The 10,203-nt window shown below is 39.8% G+C and overlaps 1 pseudogene; it reads right to left on the reverse strand.

Moving 5' to 3' along the window:
• Positions 1–3,049: 3,049 nt before the first annotated feature.
• The window catches only part of LOC120226143, an 8,273-nt pseudogene continuing 1,119 nt past the window's right edge, over positions 3,050–10,203 (reverse strand).

A 10,203-nucleotide genomic window follows, 5' to 3' on the forward strand; every position in this document is an offset into this window, starting at 1 on the left:
GTTATGACTTCACAGTTCATGGGTTCAAGCCCCACATCAAGCTCTGTGCTGACAGCTCAGAGCCTGGAGCCTGCTTTAGATTCTTTCTCCCTCTCTCTCTGCTCTCCCCTTCTCGCACTCTGTCTCTCTCTCAAAAATAAATGTTAAAAAATAAAAATTAAAAAATAAAAAATAAAATAACACCAGCATTCTTCACAGAGCTAGAACAAACAATCCTAAAATTTTTGTGGAACCAGAAAAGACCCTAAATAGCCAAAGCAATCCTGAGAAAGAAAAGCAAAGCTTGGAGGCATCATAATTCTGGACTTCAAGATGCATTACAAAGTTGTAATCATCCAGACCATATAGTACTGGTATAAAAACAAACACACAGATCAATGGAACAGAAGAGAGAACCCAGAAATGGACCCACAAAGGTATGGCCAACTAATTTTTGACAAGGCAGAAAAGAATATCTAATGGAATAAAGATAGTCTCTTAAGCAATGGTGTTGAGAAAACTGGACAGCAACATGCATAAAAATGAACCTGGATGACTGTTTTACACCATACACAAAAATAAACTCAAAATGAATGAGACCTTAATGTAAGATAGGAAGCCCTCAAAATCCTAGAGGAGAAAGCAAGCAACAACCTCTCTGACCTCAGTTGCAGCAACTTTTACTCAAAACATCTCTGGAGGCAAGAGAAACAAAGGCAAAAATGAACTATTAGGATCCCATTAAGATGAAAAGCTTCTGTATGGTAAAGGAAACAATCCACAAAACTAAAAGGCAAATGATGAAATGGGAGAAGATATTTGCAAATGACATATCAGATAAAGTGATTTCTTCATTAGTGAAGAAATGGGAAAAAGACATGAATAGACACTTTTCCAAGAAGATGTGGTATATCTATACAATGGAAAATTACTCAGCAATCAAAAGAATGAAATCTTGCCATTTCCAAAGATGTGGATGGAACTAGAGTGTATTTTGCTAAGCAAAATTAGTCAGAGAAAGACAAATATCATATGACTTCACTCATGTGGAATTTAAGACACAAAACAGATGAATATAAGGTAAAAGAAGCAAAAATAATATAGAAAAGGGGGGCACACCATAAGAGACTCTTAAATACAGAGAACAACTCAGGGTTGCTGGAGAGGTTTGGGGTGGGAGGATGGGCTAAATGGGCAAGGACTATTAAGGAGGACACTTGTTGGGATGAGCATTGGCTATTATATGCAAGGGATGAATCACAGAATTCTAATTGTGAAATCATCATCGCACTATATGCTAGCTAAATAGGATATAAATTTAAAGATAGATGATAGATAGATAGATAGATAGATAGATAGATAGACAGACAGATAATTAGATGATAGGTATAACATAGAACTTTTATCTACCTTTGGCAAAAATGGTAAACAGAGAAATAACACAATTACCCTGATACCTCACAACTGATAACTTGCCTAGCAAATAATAGTAATCCATGGTGTCCCTGCTGAATTTAAATAATTTAACAGAATATCAACATCTGTTGACATCACTCCATGACTGTAACAAAACAAAACAGAACACAAGGACGTCACACAATAACAAAAATTACTCTCTCTCTCTTCTGACCAAACACCTGGCCACTACTTCTTTAACTATGACAATCCTAGCTCTACTTTTCCATTTAACCTACCAGATTAAAAAATTATTAAAATACACAATAATCTGCCATCATTCCATGATAAATACTAATCCAGAACATAACCCTCTTTTATTTTCCTTCTCAAAAATCACCTAGCATAAACCACACCATTGGTAAAAGCCAATACTATTCTTTACTGACACAATGTACAATTCCACATTTGTCCCATCATCACTGCTACAGCAAGTTAATAAATCTACTTTGACTCTAGGTGTGTTCCTGATGGTCTCTAGACATTACGGTTTATTAAGCTCACACACAACAGGAAGGCTTAATTAGAAAGATGATGACTGGGGTGCCTGGGTGGCTCAGTCAGTTAACCTTCTGACTCTTGATTTCAGCTCAGGCCTTAATCTCAGTGTCATCAGTTCAAGCTCCACATTGGGCTCCATGCTGGGCGTGAAACTTTTAGAAAGAAACGGAACGGAACAGAAAGGAAAGGAAAGGAGAAAGGAAGGAAGGAAGGAAGACCATAACTATGACTATTCCAAACATTGGTTAGCCTGTATATTAAACGGCATTTTCAGGGTTTGTTGATGTGAACATAAACTGGTACAACCACTTTAGAAAATTCTTCAGCTATATCTACCTAAACTAAATATATAGCTGTTCTATGTCCCAAGACTTCCATCCTAGGTTTATAGCCAAGAGATAAGGAAATACATAGCCACTAAAATATAAGCATAGAATATTCATCACTCTTTTATTCGTAATAACACCAAACTGGAAGTAAATCTAAAGTCTATCCCCCCAAAAAGTAAAAAGGTAAATAATTTACATAAAATACTACACAGTAATATGAATTGATTATAATTATATGTAATATGAATTAATATCAAAAACATGTTGAGCAAAGAAACTATACACTAAATGTTCATGCTGGATGAATCTCTTTATACCCTTTATATATAAAGTTTAAAAAGTTTCTAAGGCAGCTAAAATTTAGAATATTGCTTACACTTAACACTTAGTTACTAGAAGTACAAAGGAGATTTAGGGAGATATGGCAATCCTCTTCTTCCTGATCTGGATTACATAAGTATATAAAGTTTATGGACATTCATAAATCTGTATATATGTTTGTTAAACATTTCTCTGTTAAAAACTTTGTTTTGTTTTGGGGATTAACAGTCATCTGAGGCTTTATTTGGGAAAAAAAAAAACAACACTTGAACTGGATTCTAGTAGGGGGCACTGGCAAGAGGGGGTACTCAGTGCAGCAGACTCCCCTGTAAGGGTAGGCTGAGGACCTAGGCTGAGCCTCAGGTATGTCTTCTCTTCCCCACAGCTCCCCTGTATAGCCCCTGCCCACAAAGGCTCTATAGTAGCCACAGCAGTAGGAGGCTGGGAGGGACCATAGTGGTTGTTCACTTGGACAGGAGGACATTAGATGACTTGCACACAAGCTTCCCATTATAGGTCGCAATCTTCACAACCACTGCCATGGAGGAGCTTATGGGCTGAAGGAACTGGATCCCTCACCAAGGCTGAAGGTAGACTGGAAAAAGCTCAGGCCATACTTGAGGCCAGGGCTTGTGATGCTCCAATAAGCCCCCAGTAAGCCTAGCCCAGTAAGCCTCAGGCCCACCTTAGTAGCCACTGGTGGTCTTAGTTTGGATACTCATATTCAGCATACCTACTCCAACCAGCTCTCATTACCTCCAGGAGCTTGTGGTGGGTGGTGATCTCAACATGCAATGCCAGCTTGATGTTCATAAGCTGTCTCAGCTGCCATGCCATGTCCTGCTTGGCTCACAGCAGGGTGGCCTCCAGCTTGGTCAGTTTGGCCTCGCTGTCCTTAATGTTCAGCTCCCTGCATTAAGCATTAGCTGTGGTGGACTACAAAGCCCTCTGGCCTTTGAAGCCCTTGATCTCAGCCTGGGGTTGGCTGATGTTCTCTTTCACCTTGGAAATCTCCATCTTCTGTTATAGAAGTCATTCCCTTGCTTCCTAGCCAATATATTCATCTCCTCCTACTTAATCTGCTACACAGACTCAGCCTCAGGGCAATTGCAGTTGGCAATGCCCTCATACTGGGCCTTGACCTCAGAGACGATGCCACCCAGGTTCAGGGAGAAGATGTTGTACATGGACAGGACCATGGACATATCTGAGATCTGGGACTGCAAATTATAGATCCCTTCATATAGCTGCCTTAAGAAGCCAATCTTGGGTGGGAGGCAAGATGGTGGAGAAGGAGAGAGCTCTGTACATTTCACCTGCCCCCATCTCTCAAACGGAAAAGACCTGAAGCCATAGGAACCCTTACAGAATCCAGAGGTTTGGGAGGACATGGAGAGAGAGTCCACTGAGAAAACTTTATAGCATGAGTGCAAACTGAGAAGATAAAAATGGGCCAGGACCGGAGACACGGAGGGAGGGAAGGGAGCCCCCTTTGTGGGGAGACATGGTGAGTCAAGGGGAAAAGGAAGAGCAGCTGAAACTGCTCAAGAAACTGTCTCTGTCCCTGGAGAAAAGAAATACCTCGGCTTGGGACACAGAGGGATCCGATTTCTAGCTGTCCAGCTGACTTTGAGTGGGACTCACTGGTCCCAGGCTACGCTGGGAGAAACCACTCCTCTACTCACCAGCTCGACCTGGAGGGGAAGCGGCGCACCTGAAGCCACTCCAAAAGTCTTCTGGTTCAGCTCCATTCCCAGTGGGGAAGTGAGAGGCTTGAAATTGCTCGGAGGGAGTTGGCCTGTGGGTTTATATTTCAGGCGGTATCAAAGGGGTGCGAGGAATAAGATCTGGAAACGAGGCCTGGCTTGAGACATAGAGCATGGCCCACCTCGGCTACACCCGTGGCACAGGGAGATTGGACCCAAAAAAGTGAGCTGCAAAGCTTGGTTTGAGAGGAGACTGGGGTGCCTCCATTTTTCTCCCCACAAACACCAAGGCTGGACCTCGGGGAGCAGCCTACAGGAGGCAGTGGAGGCTAAGACCTGCCTACACCAAACTACACCCATTCTCTCAAAAGAGCTGCCTTTTTTTTTTTTTTTTACCAGAGCCTGGGACAAGACCAACATGGATGCACTATCATGATTAATTTTAGATCAATTCTTTCTATTCAGATATATTTTCCCTCGTATCATTCGTATCCCTCCCCTCTGCTGGACTGGGCACTCTGGTCACTGGTTTGCTTAAACAGTCACATTTAATCCATTCTCTAGATGTATATTCTACACCTCCACTGCTACCTTTCTCTCTCTATTTCTCTCTCTCTCTCTCCGCAGTAATCAGACTATATAGTTTCTATGAGTAACATTATCTTCATTTCTTTCTCCTCGCCTCTTACCATGTTCTCCTCTTTCTCTCTCTGAATTAACCCTCTTAGTCTCTCTGCCTGATAATTTCTCTTCCAATTTTGCTTCCTCCCCACCTTGTCATTTGTCTCTTTGTATATGCTCTTCCATAAGCACTGCATACACCTGGCTCTTTATTTTTACCTAGGAATTCTGGTTTTATGCTTTTAGACTGTCCTTTGTCTTTTGGGTTTTTTTTCTTTTCTTTTCTTCTTTTTAAGTTTTTTTTTTAATTTTTACTTTTATTATTTGTTTTTCCTCCTTCCTCTTTTTTCTTTTTTTCCCTTTTCTTTTTTCTTTTTCTTTTTCTCTTTTGGTTTGCGACTTTGTTGGGTTTGTCTGTGCATTTGTGTGCCTTTGTTCCCTGTGTGTTTCTCTGTCTGTTTTCTTTTCCAGGGCTACCTCAAGAAACAAGCCAAAGTACACATGGTGGGGAATCCCAAATACCACTACGGGTAGGGAAAAAAAATAACCAAAGTCTCAACAAAGAGACCAAGAGACACCATTCAAAGAACACTTCCTGAATGGACAGGCCCTGGACAGTCAAAGAGCCTTCTTTAATACAGCAGTACTAGCAGGGGCAGAGTGCATAACAAGCTTTTAAAACTAACAAGAGACAGAAAGCTAACCAAAATGATGAAATGGAAGAACACTCCTCTAAAGAAATTCCAGGAAGAAATATCAGATAAAAAACTGCTCAAAACAGATATAAGCAACATAACAAAATTTTAGAACAATAGTCATAAAATTGATCACTGGGCTTGAAAAAAGCATGGAAGACTATTGCTACAAAGACTATGGTGCTTAAAAATAATTGTGATGAATTTAAAAATGCTATAAATGAGAAGCATAATAAAATGGAGGCATCCAAAGCACAGATTGAGAGGCAGAAAGGAGAAAGGGGAATTATAAGACACAATTATAGAAAAAGAGAAAAAGAGAGATCAACTGATCCAGGAACACAAAAGGAGAGTTCAAGAGCTGAGCAATACAATCAAACCAAACAATATCCCTATCATAGGAATTTCAGAAGAGGAAGAGAGAAGGAAAGGCGCTAAAGGAATCCTTGAACAAATGATAGCAGAGAACTTCCCCAATCTGGGGAAGGAAACAGACACTGAAATCCAAGAGACACAGAGAACTCCCCTCAGATGTAACTTGAAATGATCTTCTGCACGACATCTCATAGTGAAACTGGCAAAATATACGGACAAAGAGAGAATTCTTTAAGCAGCTAGGGATAAAAGGGCCCTAACTACAAAGGGAAACCTATCAGAGCGGTAACAGACCTATCTACTGAACTTGGCAGGCCAGAAAGAAATGGCAGGAGATCTTCAATGTGATGAACAGAAAAGATATGCAGCCAAGAATCCTCTATCCAGCAAGCCTGTCATTCAGAATAGAAGGAGAGATAAAAGTCTTCCCTGATAAACAAAAATTGAAAGAATTCTTCGCCACTAAGCCAGCCTTACAAGAAATCCTGAGGGAGACTCTATGAGGGATATGTTGCAAAGAATGCAAGGTACCAGAGACACCACCACAAGCATGATTCCTACAAAGAACACAGTGACTCTAAACCCATATTTTTTAATAATAATACTGAATGTAAATGGACTAAATGCTCCAATCAAAAGGCATAGGGCAGCAAAATGGATAAAAAAACAAAACCCATCTATTTGCTGTCTACAAGAAACACATTTTAGACCTGAGGACACCTTCAGAGTGAAAGTAAGGGGATGGAGAAATATGCTACTGAAAGTCAAAAGAAAGCTGGAGTAGCTATACTTATATCAGACAAACTGGAATTAAAAGTAAAGACTGTAACAAGGGATGAAGAAGGGCATTAGAGTAATAATTACAGGGTCTATCCATTAGGAAGAGCTAACAATTATAAATGTCTATGTACTGAACACAGAAGCACCTAAATACATAAACAATTAATCACAAACAGAAACAATCTTATGAATAAGAATGTGCTAATAGCAGGGGACTTTAATACTCCACTTACAGCAATGGATAGATCAACTAGACAGAAAATCACTAAAGAAACAATGCACTTGAATGACACATCGGACCAGATGGACTTGACAGATATATTTAGAACTCTACATCCTGAGGCCATGGAATTCACTTTCTTCACAAGTGTGCATGGTACATTCTCTAAGACAGATCACATACTGGGACATAAAGCAGCCCTCAATAAGTATAAAAGAAATGAGGTCATACCATGCACACTTTCAGATCACAATGCTATGAAACTTGAAATCAATCACAGGAAGAAGTCTGGAAAACCTCCAAAAACATGGAGGTTAAAGAACACCCTACTAAAGAACGAATGGGCCAATAAGGCAATTAGAGAAGAAATTTAATAATATATGGACAAATGAAAATGAAAATACAACAATCCAAATTCTATGGGATGCAGCAAAGGCAGTCCTAAGAGGAAAGTACATTGCACTCCAGGCCTATTTCAAGAAATTAGAAAAAATGCAAGTCGAAAATCTAACAGCTCACCTAAAGGAACTAGAAGGAGAGCAACAAGGGCACTCCAGTAGGTGAGCATTCCCAGTAGGAGAAGAGAAACAATAANAAACAAAATTGACAAACCTCTAGCCAGACTTATCAAAAAGAAAAGAGAGAGCACCCAAATAAACAAAATCATGAATGAAAATGGACCTATTACAACCAACCCCTCAGAAATACAAGCAATTATCAGGGGATACTATGAAAAATGATATGCCAACAAAATGGATAACTTAGAAGAAATGGACAAATTCCTAAACACACACTCACTACGAAAATTCACAAGGGAAGAGATAGAAAATCTGAACAGACCCATAACGAGTGAAGAAATCGAATCAGTGATCAAAAATCTCCCAACAAATAAGAGCCATGGGCCAGATGGCTTCCCTGAGGAATTCTACCAGACATTTAAATCAGAATTAATACCCATTTTCTGAAGCGATTCCAAAAAAAAAAAAACCCGAAAACGAAGGAAAACTTCTGGACTCATCTACGAAGTCAGCATCGCTTTGATTCCCAAGCCAGACAGAGACCCAGCAAAAAAAGAGAACTACAGGCCAATATCCTTGATGAATACGGATGCAAAAATCCTCAACAAGATACTACAAATCGAATACAACAGTACATAAAAAGAATTATCCACCATGATCAAGTGGGACTCATTCTGGGTTACTGAGCTGGTTCAATATTCACAAATCAATGTGATACATCACATTAACAAAAGAAAAGATAAAAACCATATGATCCTGTCAATAAAGAAAAAGCATTTGACAAAATACACCACCCCTTCTTAATAAAGACCCTCGAGAAAGTCGGGATAGAAGGAACTTACTTAAACATTATAAAAGCCATCTATGAGAAGACCTCAGCTAACATAATCCTCAATGTGGAAAAACTGAGAGATTTCCCCCTGAAATCCGGAACACAACAGGGATGTCTACTCTCACTACTGTTGTTCAACATAGTGCTGGAAGTACTAGCAGCAGCCATCAGACAACAAAAGGAAATCAAAGGCATCAGAATTGGCAAAGAAGTCAAGCTTTCACTTTTCACAGATGACATGTTATTCTACATAGAAAACCCGACAGACTCCACCAGAAGACTACTAGAATTGATCCATGAATTCAGCAAAGTTGCAGGGTACAAAATCAATGTAGAGAAATTGGTTGCATTTTTATACACCAATAATGAAGCAACAGAAAGAGAAATCAAGAAACTGATCCCATTTACAATTACACAAAAAAACATAAAATACCTAGGAATAAGTCTAACCAAAGATATAAGAGATCTGTATAATGAAAACTATAGAAAACTTATGAAGGAAATTGAAGAAGACACAAAGAAATGGAAAAACATTCCATGCTCATGGATCGGAAGAATAAATATTGTTAAGTGTCACTACTACCCAAAGCAATCAACACATTCAATGCAATCCCAATCAAAATTGCACCAGCATTCTTCTCAAAACTAGAACAAACTATCCTAAAATTTCTATGGAACCACAAAAGACCCCGAATAGCCAAAGTAATATTGAAGAAGAAAACCAAATTGAGAGGCATCACCATCCCAGACTTTAGCTTCTACTACAAAGCTGTCAACATCAAGACAGGATGATACTGGCACAAAAACAGACACAGAGACCAATGGAATAGAATAGAGAACTCATAATTAGGTCCACAAATAATTGCCAGGTAATCTTTGACAAAGTGGGAAAGAGTGTCTAATGGAAAAAAGACAGCTTCTTTAACAGATGGTGCTGGGAGAACTGGACAGCAACATGCAGAAGAAGAAAACCAGATCATTTTATCATACCATATACAAAAATAAACTCAAAATGGATAAAAGACCTGAATGTGAGACAGGAAACCATCAAAACCCTAGAGAAGAAAGCAGGAAACAACCTCCTTGACCTCAACTGCAGCAATTTCTTACTTGACACATCCCCAAAGGCAAGGGAATCAAGAGCAAAAATTAACTATTGAGACCTCATCAAGATTAAAAGCTTCTGCACAGCAAAGGAAACAATCCATAAACCTAATAGCCAACCGATGGAATGGGAAAAGATAGTTGCAAATGACATATCAGGTAAAGGGCTAGTATCCAAAATCTGTAAGGAACTCACCAAACTCCACACCCCAAAAACAATCCAGTGAAGAAATGGGCAGAAGACACGAACAGACACTTTTCCAAAGAGGACATCCAGATGGCCAACAGACACATGAAACGATGCTCAGCGTCCCTCCTCATCAGGGAAATACAAATCAAAACGACACTGAGTTACCACCTCATGCCAGTCAGAGTGGCTAAAATGAGGACTCTAGATGCTGGCGAGGATGTGGAGAAACGGGCACCCTCCTACGCTGTTGGTGGGAATGTAAACTGGTGCAGCCCCTCTGGAAAACAGTGTGGAGGTTCCTCAGGAAACTAACAATAGAACTCCCCTAGGACCCAGCTATAGCACTGCTAGGAATTTACCCAAGGGATATAGAAATGCTGATGCATAGGGGCACATGTATCCCAATGTTCATAGCAGCACTCTCCACAATAGCTAAAACATGGAAAGAGCCTAAGTGTCCAATAACAGATGAATGGATCAAGAAGATGTGGTTTATCTATACCAGGGAATACTACATGGCAATGAGAAACAATGAAATCTCGCCATGTGTAGCAACATGGATGGACCTTGAGGGTGT

The sequence above is a fragment of the Hyaena hyaena genome, unplaced genomic scaffold, assembly GCF_003009895.1.
Source record: "Hyaena hyaena isolate Hyena2069 unplaced genomic scaffold, ASM300989v1 scaffold_1607, whole genome shotgun sequence".
Classification (NCBI taxonomy): domain Eukaryota; kingdom Metazoa; phylum Chordata; class Mammalia; order Carnivora; family Hyaenidae; genus Hyaena; species Hyaena hyaena.